Source organism: Dasypus novemcinctus, chromosome 5, assembly GCF_030445035.2.
Source record: "Dasypus novemcinctus isolate mDasNov1 chromosome 5, mDasNov1.1.hap2, whole genome shotgun sequence".
Taxonomy (NCBI): domain Eukaryota; kingdom Metazoa; phylum Chordata; class Mammalia; order Cingulata; family Dasypodidae; genus Dasypus; species Dasypus novemcinctus.
The window spans coordinates 102,009,376-102,029,067 of NC_080677.1; the positions used below are offsets into that span (position 1 = coordinate 102,009,376).

Below are 19,692 nucleotides of genomic sequence, written 5' to 3' on the forward strand. Positions count from 1 at the left end.
ATCTGTACATTTTATGCAATTTTTCTATAAACCTAAATCTTTTCTAAAATAAAGTTTAATATTAAAGATTCAGAATAGGCACATTTTTAGAGACAAAGTAGATTAGTGGTTGCTTAAGGCCAGAGAGGATGGGGCCTTTTAAATTTTAATTTTACTGTATTTTAATTTTATTTTAATTTTCTATTATTTTTATTTTTGTTTGTTTTTTATTTTATATTTTATTTATTTTTTAATCTTCTTGGACATGGGCAAATCTCTTTGCAAAAGTCTTCATTTATAGCACATTCAATAATGAACAAACAGAAGTTATTTATATTTGAACATATGAACATATAGAAGTCCCCTTGAATTTCAGAGAGTAAAAATAAGAGTATTCAACAAGGAAAGCAACCCCCCTCGGTTTCCTGAAGACTGTTTTACATTTTAAAGGATAACTAGGCATATTAGTTCAAAGTAGAAGGATGTACCTTGCGGAAAAAGGGAAACACCATTATTCATATTATTAGGCAAATACATATAGGCAGTTCCACTTGACAAAGTGAGTTGGATATCCTCCTTGGATCAAGTTAGAGCAGACACTTAGTAAAAAGGGAGTCCTGGGCACAGATGGGAACCAGGAGAAAGGGAGTGTCAAAGAGCATGCAATGCCATCCAAATTAATGCACATCTCTTAAACACAGACCAGGCACACCACTGCATGACCCCAGACATGGGACAGAAGAGGACAGCCATCAGATATTTACTGCTTTCATTGCTTGATGCTGTCTAATGGTGTTAATTTAGCCCACAGAAAAAATCCTGGGCCAGTAAATTCATTTTTATTGAAGGTAAGACAAAGAATCTTAAGGGAATTCTTGCAACATGTATAAGGATTCTTATTTACTTACTTAAAGCAGTGGTTATACAGTGAACATTTCTGTTCTCATGAGAGTTGTTCTAAACAATGGAACAGTTTAAGAAAAACATTGCTAATTTTTACTTTATTTTACAGTCTCAAAAGGGAGAGAAGGGACAGAGAGAAAGTGTGACTAATTCTCCAACTTGGAAGCCCAGCCTGTATACAACCACACTTCTCTGACTTGAATGAAACCTGGCAAAGGTTGATAGTTTATAGGTATAGGGTTTCATTTTGATGTGCTGAAAATATTGTAAAATCGAGTGTGGTAATGTTTACATATATTGTGGGAATTCCCCCCACTGGAAAGTCCCTAACGGAAGATGGCGCCTAGAGCTATCAAAATGGCGCCTGGGGCAACCAAACTGCGCGAAAGTAACAAAAGAGCGCCTGAGGCAATGACTCAGTATATACTGGAAACCAGCCCGTTTCTAGGAAAAGGCAACTGAAACCAAGTGAGCACAGAACTGCACAGACCTGATAAGGGCATGGCAACCAAGACTAGAGCTCTGACTTATGGTTCGCTCTGCCCAATATCATCTAATCAACTTCTTACATGGTCCTTCCCCTTAGACACCCATAAAAGTTGTCGCATTTCCTCAATAAACCAGACCTGAGCTACCAAGTCTGCGTCTCTGGAGTGGACTCTGTGTGAGAACTTTTGCTCAGTTCGCCACTCACCTCGTTGCTGGAGTTGAGACTGCCGGGAACCTACTTTGGGTACTCTTTCCTATCTTCCTCTCTTATTTCTATCTCCTCTGAGTACTTGGGTATGCCGTCTCCTGTCCGACTCTTACTGACCCTCTCCATGCGTCCCCTGTCTTCCTCGCCTAAGCGGGGTCGAGCAGACAGCATAAGCAGCTGAGCAGGAAGTAAGAAGCAACGGTATGTTGAGATAGCAAACCCTGAGGCTCCTTCCCCCCCTCTATAAGAACCCTCTTTTCTGCCTCTTGGCCTTTGCGCCACGAACAGACATCCTTCTGGGAGTTCATCGTGATATAAGCAGGCCAATAAGAGAGGATCACTCAGTCCTACACAACCGACATGCAACAATATATCTGTGACTATACCTAAAAATTTAAACTGGCACTTTTAAACAGGTGAATTGTACCACAATAAAGCTACTAAAAAGAAACAAAAAAAACCTCCAAAAATTCTGATTTAATGGACCTCGAATGGGTCTATGGTACTGGCATTTGTTTGTTGGTTGATTTTAAGATAAAAAATATTCCTTTACTTTTTCACTTTGCTCAGTAATTTAATTTACTGGTTATGCTACCACACAATCCATAGAGCTTTAAACAGACCTTTATAGGATCATAGAAGAATGTAGAAGAATAGCAAGCAATTATGCTTTCTGGAGTACTTAATGTACCTTTAAATTTTAATCTGGAGGGAAGCAGACCGGGCTCAACTGATAAAGCGTCCATCTACCATATTGAGGGTCCAGGGTTCGATCCCCAGGGCCTCCTGACCCATGTGGTAAGATGGCCCATGCGCAGTGCTGCCACATGCAAGGAGTGCCATGCCACACAGGGCGCCCCCATGTAGGGATGCCCCACACACAAGGAGTGCACTCTATAAGGAGAGCTGCCCTGAATGAAAAAAGCACAGCCCGCCCAGGAGTGGCACCACACACACAAAGAGCTGACACAGCAAGATGACACAACAAAAAAGAGACGCAGTTTCCCAGTGCCTTCAGGCAGAAGAACACACAGCAAATGGACACAGAGCAGACAATGGGGGGCTAGGGAAAGGGAGAGAAATAAATAAAATAAACCTTAAAAAAAATTTTAATCTGGAGCATTTTACTCAAAATGTGTAAAGGACAACATGATCAGCATCAGCTGGCAGCTTGTGAGACTTACAGAGTATCAGGTCCTTCTCCAGGCCTCCTGAATGAGAATCTGCATTTTTAACAGTTCTAGTGATTTGTAATCTCAGTTCTACATCAGGATTCTTAACTAGTTTTCTGTTACAGATATCTCTAGAAGATGGTAAAAACTATGGACATTTTGCTTAGAAAAAGGGACTTCTATGCATGTAATTTAAGAGAATACATGGACCTCCAGAAGACTATCAATGTGGAGATGAAATGCCAGAGTAAACAAGATTTTTTTGTAGAATAGAGATGGGGAAATATAGGCAGAGCTCAATTTATCAACATCAGATTTATTAATTTAGACATAAATCATGATAATTCCCACATTGAAGTTTATGTTTTGGGTTGACAAATGATCTCATAGTTTGATCCTACCTGTGAGTAATATCACCCACATACAACAATTTTACAAAGAATTTAATAAGAAAAAATGGACAATATAAAAAATTATGCCAAAAATATTTAGATGTTCAAGAAAAAAGCACTAGAATCGAATACCTTCTTAGATTTATCATGAACCATAACTTTCATTTTTTTGTGGATATATATATTTATTGCCTGTATAGATGCCACAACTCTTTTTGAATAAATTAGGATCATTTGTTTTCCTGTCATTAACTTCTTTTTCAGAAAATCAGAATCCACCTTCTGGGAATTATAATATGGCTCCTCTTTATTAAAAAATGAAGCCAGCTTTCTTTTCCTCTTTGCCATTCTAGAGAACACTATTTTGTTTCCTTCTTTCAATTCTTTCAGTCTTTATCAGTATTTGATCTATTTTTAAAGTATTTATTATTTATTTTTCTTCCCCTCACCTCCCCCACCCTGCTGTTTTCTTGCTGTATGTGTCCATTTGCTGTGTGATGTTCTGTATCTATTTCTCTTTCTTGTCTTCTCTTTTCATCTTTCTCCTCTAAGAACCCCAGGATTTGATCCTGGGCAACTCTGATGTGGAAAAGTTTCCCTGTCAATTGTGCCACCTCACTTTCTGGTCTCTGCTATGCTTCACCTTGACTCTCCCCTTTGTTTCTCTTTCATTGTGTCATCATTTTGCTGTATGACTCACTTGTATAGGCACTGGCTCACCATGCAGGCATTTGGCTTGTTGCTTGGGCATTCAACTCACCATGTGGGCATTGGCTCATTGCACGGGCACTGGCTCACCACACAGGCACTCTCGCAGGCACTCAGCTCACCACACAGGCACTTGGTTCACTGTGCAGGCACTTGGCTCACAGTGCAGGCATTTGGCTCACCATGCAGGCACTTGCGTGGATGCTTGGCTCACCACATGGACACTCAGCTTATTGTGCAGGCACCCATATGGGCTCTTGACTCACTGCACAGGCACCCGGCTCACCACATGAGCACTTGGCTCACCACATGGGCACTCAGCTTGCCATGCAGTCACTGGCTCTCCATGCAGGCACAGTTTTTCTTCCTTTTTTTCACCAGGAGGCCCCAGGCATGGAATCTGGGTCCTCCCATATGGTAGGCAGAGACCTTATCACTTGAGCCACATCCACTTCCCAGTATTTGATCTGTATAATTAAAAAGTGTCCCGATAATTTTAGTCAATAACAGTGAATGTCTCTTTTTATTTGAAACAGGAATGAGTTCCCACTCAAGTATATGTATTTTATTCATATTGCCACTTCCTCTCTGCTGCATAATGAATCCAATCTCTGTTGAAGAAGATTGGCATTTGATTGTACAGAAGATGCTAAACATACTGATATCAAATTTGTTTTCCTAAAGTTTAATTTCATTCAGTGCTATTCTACTGTTTAAATGTCATTTGCATGCCAGATAAATTTAAAACTCTTTATTTAATTGTTCAGGATTTCAGATATAACTTAGTAAATGTCAAGAATCCATTATGAGATGGTTTAGTCACATTGAAATGGTGATCCCCTAGGTTAAAAAATAAGAATCAACCATGACATATGGTTGAATTATTTGCTTACATAATTTTGAGATTACCAGCAAATCTCCCTTGACATCTTTTCTGTAATTCTATAATTTATAATCACAAGTTTTCATGAAATTACATAATCATTGATGCCATGTTTCTGTCAATACACCCCTATATAAATATTTGAATATATTTTTTATTCATTTTATATGTATCAGTTTTGGTCCTTGATGACAAGGTCCATGAATAATATATTATTGGCATTTGCATGTTATCCAGTACAATGATACCTAGTGTTCTTTAAATATTTGTTAAATTCAAATAAAGTCATAAACACTGGTAATTTAGTGAACACAAAGTATTTTTTGAGTTGTAGTGATAGACACCATTATATTATTTACTGCTTAATAAATTTTGACTTTTCATGAAAGTAGCATAGGCTTGGCATGAACTATTAAAAGTGTCCAACAAAAAATCATGGTGAACATACTTAAGTTTAATTTAAGAAAGCAGCAACAAAGAAGTCATTGATATATGCCACCTTCCATTTTGAAATAGCACTGTGCTCACCTGAACTGTTTGTGCCTGCACTGCCACAGAAGTTTACAGGTACTGTTAGCCCTGGTCCCAGGCCAGGTTTTATGGTTAGGCTAATGTGTCAACTTGGCCTGGTAATTAGGCCAAGTTTTTTGGTCAAGTAAGCATGGAGCTAATTATAATACAAGGACATTTATGGACATTAATCATCAATGAGCTGATTGCATGGATGGCTGTACATCTACAATCAACCTAGAAGATTGCCCTCAGCAATGAGTGACATTTTATCCAGTCATTTGAATGCCTTAAAAGAGGAAGTGATTTCAGCATTCAGAGAGAATTTTCCAGCTTGACTTCAGATAGCTAACATTTTCTAGGAACTCATTAAGGACCTTCATTGGAGCCACTGGTTTGTAACCTGACTGTGGAATTTGGACTTGTGCATCCCCACAATCATGTGAGAGAATTTTATAAAATCTCCTAATATTTACAGATATCTCCTATTGATTGTTTCCCTAGAGAACCCCAACTAGCACAGTTTGGTACCCGGAGTGGTTCTTGAGAAACAGAAGTGGTTCTGAGAGTTTTGCAATTGATGTTCTGCTCTAATTGGACTCAAGAGTACTCTCTTTCCAATAATCAAGAGGCCACTGATAGTCCATGCTTGAGATGGCAATGGAGATATGCAAAATATCACCACTGGATTTCCCTACTTCCATGCTTATCAGAGGCAAAGATCTGGATGAGGGTGTTTTCAACACCTTAATAAAGTTTTGTGAAATCAGAAGGTACAATGATATTGGCTGGCTCCTCCTAAATACTCTGGATACAGCTACAGAAGAAAGGGATGAGCTAAAGTCTTCAAATTTGCAACTTAAATGCCACATGAATGTTATGGAAGTTTCTATGTGTGCTCTGAAAGAAAATCTTGTTTCATATAGAAACAGACTTGAAATCTCTGAAAATCAGACTCAAAGTCTCATTGTATAAGTAGCAGAGTTACAAAGGGAACTAAAATCTCAGCCTTGCCAGGTGTCTGCTGTTGAAGTGAAGGCATTGATTAGAAAGGAGTAGAACCCTGATGATAGGGATGGAAACATATGGGTTGATGATGATATTCATGGGGACATTGGAACCTTAAATTCTATAGAGACTTTGACAGGTAAACCTGTGATGGCCTGCGCCAGGGAGTCTGGACCTCCTTCCAGCCCTGAAGCAGTTACCAGCTGAACTAAAGCCTGCACTTCCAAGCCTCTGGCCTGCCCCAGGGTGTCTGGATCTCCTCCCAGTCCTAAGGCAAACTCCATCATGCACTGCCCAAACTTCACCCAGGCCCTAAGGAATCACTTTCCAACTCTTTCCTGAAGAGATTAATCTTGTCTCAACAGATGAAAATGCAAAGGAATGCCCTGAGGTCAGTAGCTTGCAAGGCATTTCTAATCCTCTCCTTGCCCACACTCACACCAACCCTCTTTTCTTGGAGATTTATTACTAGAATAAAATCACAAGCCCCCAAGGTGAAGTACAAAGTATGACCCATGAGGAAGTATGCTATATGATAAAAGAACTGCATGAGTTTCCAACTTATATAAATAGAAATTAGGGTAATGCATGTGGGAATGGATACTAAGGCTATGGGATAATGGTGGAAGGAAAAAAAAGTGGAATCAGGCTGAATTAATGATATGGGCTCACTAAGCAGAAATTCTGGGTTTAACACTGTAGCTCAAGGGGTTAGAAAGGGCTCTAAAAGTTTGTTTGGGTGGCTAACTGAAACATGGACTGAAAAATGGCCTAGAATGTCTGAAGTTGAGATGCCTGCTTTACCCTGGTATACAGTAGACAAGGGAATTCAAAGGCTTAGAGAGATTGGAATGCAAGAAAGGATTTACCATTTAAGATCTGCTCAGGGAAGCAGACTTGGCCCAGTGGTTAGACTGTCTGTCTACCACACGGGGGGGCCACAGTTCAAACCCTGGGCCTCCTTGACCGGTATGGAGCTGGCCCATGTGCAGTGCTGATGCGCTCAAGGAGTGCCGTGCCACAGGGTTGTCCCCACACTGGGGAGCCCCACGCACAAAGAGTGCACCCTGGAGGAGAGCTGCCCAGCATGAAAGAAATTGCACCCTGTGCAGGAATGGTGCTGCACACACGGAGAGCTGACACAGCAAGATGATGCAACAAAAAGAAACACAGATTCCCATGCTGCTGACAACAACAGAAGCGGACAAAGAACATGCAGCAAATAGACACAAAGAACAGGCAACTGGGGTGGGGGGGGAGGAGAAGGGGAGAGAAATAAATAGATAAATAAATCTTAAAAAAAAAAAAAAAAGACCTGCTCACCCTCCTCAGGAATGTCCAGAGCAGACCTTTAACCAGGACTGTGAGGAATAAATTTGTAAGACTAGCTCCATCTTTCCTGAAGAGCTCTGTGGTTACTTTTCTCTGTAGTCCAGATATTACTACAGGAACTGCTGTAATGGAACTAGAATCCTTAAACATTATGGGAATGACTGGATCTCAGGCCAGTAAAAGTCAAGTATCAGCAGTTCACAAAGGACAAGGTGGGTGTGGCTACTGCAAAGAAAGGCAGATTCAAAGCAGAAATCAAAAGAGCCCGAGACACATAAAAAGCCATGGCATTGGCTAATAGATCATGTGGTACATAGAAGTAAAATAGATGGGCAGTCTACTAAATTCCTACTTGTTCTGTATAAGCGGAAGAGTTCTAGGTCTAGTGAACAAAACCCTAACTTGAATTATAGACATAGAAAATCCCAGTCCCTTAATCAATTTCCAGACTCAAGACAGTTTACAGACCCAGAGCCCCTTGAATGAGGAGAAGGCCAGGTATCCTTGGGGAAGGATCCTGTTTTACTGACAAAAATTTATATTGTTAATCTTCCTCCCAGATTGCCCCAAGGAGACCTATGGCCTTTTATCAGAGTAACTGCATAGGGAAAAATGAAATGATCAGACGTTTCAGGATTATTAGACACTGGCCTGAGTGCCTTGGCACTCCTTGAGTGCGGCAGCACTGTGCGTGGGCCAGCTCACCACATGGGTCAGGAGGCCCTGGGGATTGAACCCTGGATCTCCCATATGGTAGACAGATGCTTTATCAGTTGAGCCATGTCCACTTCCCAGCTAATTTTGATTGGGGGTCAGAACAAGAGGAGGCACTGTGACAGGCCCAGGCTGCTGTGCAAGCTGTATTACTACTTGTGCTGTATGAGCTAATATTGGTAGAAATGTCAGTGGCAAATAGAGATGCTATCTGGAGCCTTCGGGAGGTCCTAGAGGAGAATCACAATGCAAACCCCAAGGATTTTGGAGCAAAGCCCTGCCATTCTCTGTAGATGACTACTCTCCTTTTGAGAAATAGCTTTTGGCCTGCTACTGGGGCTTAGTAGACTGAACACTTAACCATGGACCATCAAAGCTATCATGAGATCTAAGTTGTCTATCTATGAGCTGGGTATTGTCTGACTCACCAAACCATAAAGTTGGACATGCACAGCAGCACTCCATAATAAAGTGGAAGTGGTATATACAAGATAGGGCTCAAGCAGGTCCTGAAGGCACAAGTAAGTTAAATAAGTAGCCTAAATACCCATGGTCACCACTCCTGCTACCTTCTCTTTCCCAACCTACAGCTTTGGCTTCTTGGAGAGTTCCTTATAATAAATCGACTGAGTAAGAAAAAAATCAGGCCTGGTTTACAAATTGTTCTTCAGATATGTATCCCTATGGTCACATGAGAAAATTTTATAAAATCTCATACTATTTAGAAATATTTCTTGTTGATTATTTCCCAGGGAACCCTGACTAATACTCCTGGTAGACTCCATAATCTTCATTGAAGTTTCTAGAAATCCATGATGAAAACTGCTTCCTTAAATATGAGGAAGTGTGTATTGAAATGACTTCTCAACTTGATACTTACCTGACAAAATAAAATATTTCTTTATAAGAGGAGTAAGAAAATAATTTCTCTTATTAGAGCATAGAGGTCCTCCAAAAAGAAAATAGTTTGAGATGCAAATGACAGTCAATTTCAGGGGGTAAATTCCAGCTATTCTAGAAATATAGCAAAGATATTCTTCAAAACTAGTAGTATAAAACTAAATTCTGGGTTCCATTAACCAACACCAACCTACTGTCTGTTTTCATACACACCTATGGTTTCTTAGTTAGGCTTTCAACCTATTGAAAACAACTGACTTTTCCAATAACTTTGACACCATGAACTTGTTTACAGAAATTCAGGAAGAGATTAGTAAGAAGATGACACAAATTTTACATAAGTAGTTGTTTGGTACTAGGCCAGAATAGACTAAATTTTCCTGACTAGGTGGATTCTTTCTGTTAATCATTTTAAGAATTAATCTAGATAAGTAATCAGAGATTTCCAAACTAAAATCAAATGTGAATTTTTAACTTCTCTCTTCTTTCCTTCATAAAAGTACATGTAAAGCCCCTAAGGTACCTGTTGCAGTTTCATATTATTGACAGATCCCCAAATGAAATACTGATTATGTTTGTGCACTGGTCTGTTCCTCTGGGCATATTAGATTGGATTGGATTCAGAGATTTCAATTTTACTTGATTAAATGATGATTAAGGTTTTGATTGGGCCACATCAGTAAGATGCTGAGTCCCTGCCCCCTTGGTGGGTGGATACTCAAAGAGAGAATGATGTGGCAGAGGAGAGAGCTGGAGTTTTGATATTGGAGCCCTGAGAAGTAAATATACAGAGAAGCAGAAACATGAAAAAGGAAAGAAAGCTCCATTAGACATTGCAGAGGCCCTTGGAAGAGAGATGAGCCATTATTCTGATAGTTTGCAGCTGGCCTTGAGAGAGCAGAGCAGCTGATCTCAGAGAGAAATGAGCCCTGGGAGAGAGATGAGACATCCAAGCCTACAGCTGATAATGGCAGAAGCTGGGACCATGAAGCCTTAAAGAGGAAGCTTGAACCTTGCAGAAGTGGGAGGCTGAACCCTTTCAGAGACTGGCAGCCATCTTGTTCCAACACATGGCAAAAGATTTTGGTGAGGGAAGTAACTTATTCTTTATAGCCTGGTAACTGTAAGCTTCTACCCCAAATAAGTACCCTTTCTAAAACCCAGCAGATTTCTGGTACTTTGCATCAGCACCCCTTTGGCTGACTAATACCATATCTTTCATTGTTTGTTGTGCATCCTTTCCTGAGACTCAGTGTGCTTCACACACCACCCTCCCATTTAGTTTGGGTTTGCCTCCAACAGCCCTTAATTAGATCCCCTGTTTAATTAGGCTACACTTGCCCTCCACAGGACTTCACAAGACATTCCACCCTTTCTTCATTTCTTCACCTTCTGTGTCCTGCTTCTTTGATTCACTTATGACTTTCTCCTGAGAAAAGTTCCCTAAGAAATCACTTGCACATAAAACCTTATTGGGGTGGCGGACTTGGCCCAGTGGTTAGGGCGTCCGTCTACCACATGGGAGGTCTGCAGTTCAAACCCCAGGCCTCTTTGACCCGTGTGGAGCTGGCCCATGTGTAGTGCTGATGCGTGCAAGGAGTGCCGTGCCACGCAGGGGTGTCCCCCGCATAGGAGAGCCCCACGCGCAAGGAGTGCGCCCCGTAAGAAGAGCTTCCCAGTGCGAAAGAAAGTGCAGCCTGCCCAGGAATGGCGCCGCACACACGGAGAACTGACACAAGAAGATGACGCAACAAAAAGAAACACAGATTCCCGTGCCGCTGACAAGAGAAGTGGACAAAGAACATGCAGCAAATAGACACAAAGAACAGACAACAGGGGTGGTGGGGGAGGGAAGGGAGAGAAATAAAATAAATAAATAAATAAATCTTTAAAAAAAAAACCTTATTATAGGGTCTACTACTGGGGAACCTAATCTAAGTCTCATTTACTCTCCAAATATTTAGAAATTAAGTATAAAAAAGTAGCTTGCCTTTTTCATAAAAACACTACCATGGGCAAATCAAAGACAATTTGGAAAAAATTTTGGACCATGTAACAAAGTACTAATTCTGTGATGTGTAAAGATATCTTAAATTTATTCATGGAGATCCAAACCTAACATGAGAAAAGGACATAAACAGAGAGATCATGGAAAAGAAATATCAATAGCTTAATATTTTAAAGGAAGTGATGATAAAAACAACTATGATATATTATTTTTACAATATTCAATTCGGCAAAGATTTACTAAGTAAGATAATACAATAATGTTAGCTTGTGTAGGGCAAAAGAGCGCTCAACTTTTGAATGAATTGTTCTTTCATAATCTCGTTGAAGATCCAGTATTATCTATTACAATTTAAAAATGATATGCCTTTGGCAGAGCAATTCTTAGCCAAAAAATATTATACATTATGCATTTATATATAGTATATATAAATATATATACAATATATATGTAACCACACACCTATGCCAAGATAAATGTAAAAGCAAATTCAAGGCAAAATTGTTTATAATCATAAATCTGTAACCATCTAAAAACCAGTTAATAAAAGACAAATTAAATACTTGATGATACATTTGTACAATGGAAAACTGCAATTATTAAAAGAATGTGGTAGTATACAAATATAGAACAATATCAGAGATACATAGCAAAAATAAACAAGTTATAAAACAGTTCAAGTAGTAGTATATCATGTATTCTTAAAACAGGCAAAGATTTTATGTACGTGTACAGGCATTAGCATTGACTACTTGAAAGAATATCATAAGAAGCTGACATCAGTGGTTGCTTTTAGAACAGGAGCTAAGGCAACACAGGCAATGTGTAGGAAGAAGACTTATTTTACTATAGACCTTGTCATACTGTTTGATTTTTAATTTGTGTTTATTATTTACCAAAAATGGGAGGGAAAAAAAGTGAATGAGGGAGAAGGGAAGAATAGCTCTACTTCTAAAGCATTCAAGGAAAGACCTTAAACTTGGCATTCACCAGTCCCCCCTTATCCAGGTCTTCCCTCCATCATCCTACTCTTCCTCCATGTTCTCCACTACAGTGAATGGCATCCAGATGTGAACAGAGAGCCCTGGAATCATTTGTGAACCTTTCCTTTACTTTTCCATCCATTTTCAATCCATCATTTAGTCTTGTCTTATTTACCCCAAATATCTCTGGCATCTGTCCAGTTCTCTGTAAATCCAGTGTCACCCCATTCCATACTATCTTGAAGGAACTCAGAATCCCACAACAGCCTCCTTACTCACCTCAGAGTACTCAATCTTGCCCTTCCCAACTCCCAATCCTTTCTCTTCTCAACAGCCAGAGCCATCTTAAATCCAATCAAGTAATTTTTCTGCTTTAAAATTCTGTAAAAGGGAGCCCATTGGTCTCAGAACTTATTCCCAAATCAAGTTGACCTGGATTGGGTCAAAGATACATGAGAAAATGAGAAACCAAGCATCTAGCAAGTCCAGTCAGTGGTAAGCAGTAGGGTCCGCCAACAAGAAAAGAGAATGATTTGAAACTCCACTCTCTCCAAAGTAACTACCTTACTTTTCAATCCAAGTTGCTCCTTTTCCCATTATTCTTTTTATTTTTTTTTTAATTTTGGGGTAATTTTCTAATATTATTTATCACTCTGAAATTATTTATTTACTTGCTAGTTGTTTGTTGACTCACTCTAGAATGTAAGCTCCCTGAGACCAGAGTCTGGTGTGTATTGTTTACTCTTGTACTCCATGCCTAAAGTACTTCATTGTTAAATGGAGTTAAATGTCAATAAATCAAGCAGTCAACACCTCTGGAATAATTTGAGATGTTGCTGTGATCCTAGAGCACCTCTTCAATATTCCTCTGCAATGTCTGAAATTAGCGATGCCTGAAATTCTTACATAGGCACTCAGTGAAGACACTGAAGGGCTATGTTAAAATTCGTTGTTGAGTAGATCCATAAACTATATATCATGAATATCTAAATAGAAGTAAATTAGCTTTGTTAACAATGCTAGTAACAGGCCTCTTAGGACTAGGAATGAGAGAAATATACATTTTGACTGGTGTTATGCATCAGAAAAGATAAGAATCATGAAGTATATTTTAATTACTTTTAACTAACCAGATAACAAATCTTGGTTGTAATTTGGGGAACCTTACCTGATATATTAGTTTCCTAGTGTTATGATAACAAAATACCACAAACTGGATGACTTAAAACAACAAAAATTTATTCTCTCATTTCTGGAGGCAAGAATCTGAAATCAAGGAGCTACCAGGACCACCATCTCTCTTCACGCTCTTCTCCACTTCCTGGCTTCTGGAGGTTGCAGACAGTCCTTGGCTTTCCCAGACTTGTAGCTGCATCACTCCAATCTCTATTTCTATCATCACATGGCCAAATTCCCTGCATGACCACCTGTGTCTCTGTGTCCAAATCTCCCTCTACTTTCTCTTACAAAGACACCAGTCACTGGATTAGCAGTCACCCAAGTCCATTGTGACCTCATCTTAACTTCATTACATCTGTAAAGACCCTTTTTCCAAATAAGGCAACATGTTAGGACTTCAAATATCTCTGGGGAGGATGTATTTCAACCCACAACACCTGGGTTGTAGAGACAATCACCAGGGAGAGTCCCAGAAACTGGTACAGTGGGAAAAACAGAAAAAAAAGACAAAGGAGGCAAAGTCCCTAAAGTGTCCATAAGAAGGCTCTAAGCAGACAAATGAAAACCAGGCCACAGAGAAAAACTGAAGACATCAGACTAGATCAAGCAATAAGAAGCAGTGGATTTCATCAAGAGCTTGGATCCTACAAGCCCTAGATTTCAGGTACATAAGAAATGACGGGGAGTATAGAAAATTACTTCTGGGTGAAGAGGGAGGTCTTCAAAGAGCCCACCAATTTAGGCAGAAATAAGGCAAATGTATACCCCAATTTTGCCACTATTAAGAAAATGGAAGGGACCAGGGTTGAGATGTGGACTATTCTCTCTCACTTCTGGTACTACCCTATGCTGTGACCAGAGCAACAGAAAGCTCAGTGTGTTTCCTTGACTGTGGACACCGATGCCATGAGAAACTGAGGGTTCTCAGGCACATTGTGGTTCCAGCCAAACCTCTGACTAGGGACCCTGTTTTCAGTGATACCCCTTTCGGCATTTTGAGTTTTCCCTCTGTCAGATTTTGAAAGTTTTTACTTAATCCCTGAAGACTGTCAGAAATATCTCACACCACACTCAAGGCAGTCACTTGAGAGAACAGATCTCTTAAGTTGAAGACTCACTTGTCTTCAACCAAACTATCTTTTTTTTAAAATTCCTCCCCTTGTGGCTTGTTTGCTGTCTGTGCTCTGTGTCCATTCACTGTGCGTTCTTCCTTGTGTCTGTATTTTTTTATTTTTAAAAATTTATTCCCCCTGCTTGCAGCTGGCTTGTTGTCTGCTCTATGTATCCATTCGCTGTGTGCTCTTCTGTGTTTTTTACTTGTCTCCCTTTTTTGTTGCATCACCTTGCTGAGTCGGTTCTCTGCGGTGCTTGTGGGCAGGCGCTTCTCTGCAGCGTGTGGGTGAGCCTGCCTTCACAAGGAGGCCCTGTGACGCGAACCCAGGGCTTCCTATATGGTAGTCGGGAGCCCAACTGATTGAGCCACAGCCGCTTCCCCAAACTGTCTTTTTTTTACTCACCTTAACAGCTGGACTAAGCCCCTCTAGGGTTTCCCAGTGACATAGATCTAGTTCTGAAATCTAAACCCAAGACGTTATTCAGAAATTTGCTCCATCTGAGGTGAAAAAATTTGAAGATATCTGTAAAATGGGACAATACTTGTACCTTACAGGGTTTTTATTAAGATTAAATTTGCTAATACATGTAGATTGCCCTGCACATAGCGATTATTGACAAAGACAGGTAGGGTAGAAACATAGAAATACAGATGGAGGAGAGAAAAGGGAGGGAGTAAGATAGAAGGAAAGGAAGAAAAATTAAAACCACTGACTATTCAGCTCACTTCTCAGATTTAGGAATAAAGTTAGACTCAAGCTAGTGCCCTTTGTTGTCTGTTCCTTCATTGTACTTTCTTTCACAAAAATTTTGTAGGCACAGAACCAATGGGCCCATATATCACCCATTGTTCTCGTACTTTTCTGAGGAAATTACAAAATGTCTGTACTTAAATGTATCACTCCTGGCAAAGTTAAAAGGGAATATACATTAACTAGGAGATGAAAAGCAACCATAGTAATTAAAATTTACCTCTAATTTAGGTTAAATGTTAACTTTTAATTTATTTAGTCTAAGTTTTTAGTTCTCCTGATGTGGAAATTTAGCAACTATGAATAAAGCATTTCCATTTTCCATATCAAAACTGAGTAAAATAAGGCAAAACATAAAATATAAACTAATTACCATGCTAGCACCTCTCATTGTTTGGAACAAATATACACAAAAGACAATTGTTGAGTGAAAAAAATAATAAATGAGGCAATTAGTCTGTTAAAGTTATCTGAACAAAAAACAGAGAGATGTTTTAGGGCAGGGGTTCTTAACCATTTTTTTGTTCCATAGACCCCTTTGCCAGTCGGGTGGAAACCATGGATCCCTTACTAAGTTCACACTGTATTGTGTATTATTTAATGAATATATCACACGTGCACCAACATGTCCCCACAAGAATAATGTTTTTTTTTAAAATTTCAGTTCATGCTCATGGACCCCTTGTTAAGAATCCCTGATTTAGGGGAAAAACACTGGACTTTGGTCTAACTAAATGCATATCTTTGAAGATATTTAGACTCTGATTTTTGAATCCTTTTTGTTCTTTCTAAGAGAGGTTAAACCTAAAAGCAAAATATGATGGTTAATTATACAAGCAGAAAGATCTCCATTATCTACATACTATACCAGACTATTAAAATATTTAGTCTCCCTTCTCAGGAAAATGCCATTCCTTCTTTCCATCTTATAATAATCCTGACTCATCCAATAGAGGACAGTGTAAAGAACAAGGGACTTAGTGTTAGCTAGAACTTGTTTTGCTGACTTGGGAAAGTGGACAAGTTATTTAATTTTACTAAAACTTATTTCCTCATTCAGAAAATGAGAGTGATAATACTTATCCCAGAGTGTTGCTGAGATGTTAAAATGCTATAATTAATTGTTTAATGAAAGTCCTTAGATGACTTCATTAATTAGTTATTGATTATCTGATATTAGAGATTTGATTGAAATTCCTTCCCTGTAAATAATTTAACTTACATTTCTGGATGAAATTTTAAATACAGGCTTTATGTGTCCATTTTAACATTTAAAATTATATCAAATGTTGCACATTTGGTTAAAGCCGTGTGGGCCATCAACAAATATTACATATAGCTTGAATTTTTGAAACTAGCTATTGCATTGTTAAGAAAAGCAAACAAGAAGCCATAAAAACTTGAGTAACAATATGTTTTGTCAATCATAAACATTCATCAAGCAGTAAGGCACTAATTAAATTCAACCTCTGGAGACTCACTGTCCTGTGATTATGTTGACAACTGAGTACCTTTTGGTATCTTTTCTAACTCAGAAGTTACCTTTTCAGTTATTCTGGTAGTTTTATAAAGATCTTGCCCTCAAATTTCTTGGTCCAAATTCTTAAAAATATTTTGAAGCTGAATAATTCCCAATCCTAATGAATATTCCTGGAAGACATTTTCACAGCAGATTTCCCAGCTACTTTCAGAGTTCCTTCCCTTCCTGTGGTCTCTCAGTAAGTCTCGGACACTCCTGTCCTCTTATCGACTGGCCAGCTTCCTAGTCACCGCAGATGCTAGCACTGAGTTCCTCTTCCTCCTGTTTAGGTGAGAATCATAGGACACTCCTGTTCTCCTATGAGGAGGCAGACACACCTGCCTCATCTTCTCATCCACAAGGGTAAATATGTTCAGGATTCAATGGAGTAGTGCAAAGGGGTTGAGATAACTATAAATATCAATGCATTTTTAAAATGGTGATTAAGTTGTTGAAGTTGTAACCTTTTATGGTATCGCATCTGTCACATTTTGAAAAACACTACATGCTAGATGTATTGTTTATTTTTATAACAGCAATAATAAGGATTATTACTATTACTGATTGTTCATATTTTGCAAGCTTAGCAGATATAATAGTCAAAGTATATTAGTTTCAATTTTATACTGAGAACTAATTTTGTTAACCACTGCCTTTTAGATTTTTGGTAACTTTGTACTTCCACTTTCACTAAATAGAAGCAGAATCATTGTGTTAGGCTAGACTAAATAATACATGATCACCAAACATTCTGAAAATATTTGGATTCTATATTAGTAATTTATTTTGTCATTAATTTGCTTTAAATTTCACTTACTTATTCCACTAATCTCATTTAAAAGACAAAAATCTCTCCAGATAGTCACTTTTTTTTACACCTTAGAAAAATTTTCAATATGGCTGAGGAGAGGCAGCTTAATGTATGAGTGTGAATAGGTTGTTTTCATTGTGGACTCCCCTGCAAAGATAAAAAAACAAAGGCAGCAAAATTAATGAAACTCATGCACAGGTTTGAGTCAGTTTAATCTGCAGATAGTCACTTCCATGAAGATGCTCAAGTAGGTTGACTACTTCTCAGAACAAACTGTCTCATGGTAAATGCCATTAATAAGGCACAGTCATCACATCTGGCTCCATTGCTGTGAATTTACTGAGCATTTTGTTTCCATGACAGTAATGCTTTAATAGCTTTTGTATTTAGTTTTTTAAAAACATCTTTGGGTTTCTTAGGGAAGCTGTAAAGCTTGTAGGCCTTTGAATCATTAAATGGTATTGAGCTTTGCCTCCATTTTTCATACTTTTCATTGCCTTTCATACAGAAGTGGATGGGGCAAGAGATAGCATCAGGAGGGTAGATGCTCCTCAAGTGGTTGGGTGCCTACTTCCCACATGGGAGGTTCCAGGTCTGGTTCCCAGTGCCTCCTAGAAAAAACAAAACAAAACAACAATGAGCAAACAAACCATGCAGGGGATCCAATGTGGCTTAGTGGTTGATTGTTGGCTTCCCACACGCGAGGTCCCAGATTCAATCCCTGGCCCCCTCCAGTACCTTGGAAAAAAAAAAAAAAAGAAAGAAAAAAAAAAGTGATGTCAATTAATAATAGGAAGAATTTGTGCTTATTCAGTACTTATTATGGGCCAGTCACTGTGCTAAGTGTTTTATTTGTATTTCATTACATTTTTACAGCCACTCTAAGGTAGTTAATATTACTAATCTCATTTTACAGATCGAAAAAAAAACAATGCTGAAGTACAGAGTAGTTTCAATGGGCCTGTTAATTGTTAACAAGCTTAGAAGTCAGATTCCAGACCTGTTGAATCTAGTCAAAGGAACTAACCTTGTGTGCTAGTAGCTTAGAAATTCTATAGACATGACCCTAGAGAATCCGCAGGCAATATGAATTCTCTTCTGGTTGCTGACGAGATTAAAGTGAAGAGATTAAATAATTTACCCAGGATGATTTAAGTAGCAAGACACCGCTCTGGTATTCAAAACTCAAGTGTATCAGATTCCAAAGCCCTTGTCTTACCAAAGTTGTTGCCCTGTTCCAAGATAAAATATACATTTTATATTGTGACTCTATACACAAATATATCAACATGTAACCAGTGGAAAAAGTTCATAAAATAATACCTGTACTGCCTGACATCGACCTCTGATGCTTTCTTTACTTTTCTTCTTTTTTCTTCTCTTCTTTTTTCCCTTTTCTTTTCCCTCTCCTCTACTTTCCATTCCTTTCTTTTCCATTCTGTTATAATCTATTTCACTTCTTTTTTAAAATGCTCATTACAACTCACTAAATCAATTTTATGGCCTATTAATAGGTTGTGACCTACAATTTGAAGAAAAAATGCTGGAAGCAGACCTATCCAACATCACTACTTCTTGGATAATCATGTTCACAGTTCCTCTCCATTTGTACTTAAAGGTGATAGGATCTATTTAGTTGATGTTCTGAATTGCTCTTTCCAGCTCAGTTTTGGCCAGAGACAGTCTCTGAATGGGGGTTTTGATTTAGCTTTCCTATTTCTTCTTTAAAATAGAAACACAAGATCTCTGTTGAGGCAGAACACCAGCAACATCCCAATTTATTAGTAGAAATAAAAGGGCAAATTACTGAGTTTCTGCAATGTGAAGACTTTTGCCAGGCAATACTCTTCCCATCTTCCCTTTTTCATTGATCATATTCTTAAAAGTAGGTGTGGTTGCTGCTAGTAACCTCAAACATCTCTATACTCTATATTGTATAAATATCTTTATCCATTTTGGAATGAATCATGTCCCTCAAAGACCTGTTTAGGTCCCAACCCTTGGTTCTGTGGGAGTGAACCCATCTGTAAATTAGGACCTTTGAAGTTGTTATTAGGTGTGCTCAAAATGAATGAGGGTGCACCCCAATCCAACATGGCTGAAGTCCTACTAGGCAAGGGAAATTGGAC

The 19,692-nt window shown here is 38.8% G+C and overlaps 1 protein-coding gene across 1 annotated transcript in view; it reads left to right on the top strand.

Annotated features, from left to right (window-relative positions):
* Positions 1 to 13,769: 13,769 nt before the first annotated feature.
* LOC101423452 (hyaluronidase PH-20-like) overlaps positions 13,770 to 19,692 on the top strand; it is a 46,906-nt gene continuing 40,983 nt past the window's right edge. The window contains exon 1 of the mRNA XM_023584583.2: positions 13,770 to 14,032. The gene's annotated coding sequence lies outside the window, so the exon portion shown is untranslated. The remainder of the gene's footprint in view (positions 14,033 to 19,692) is intronic.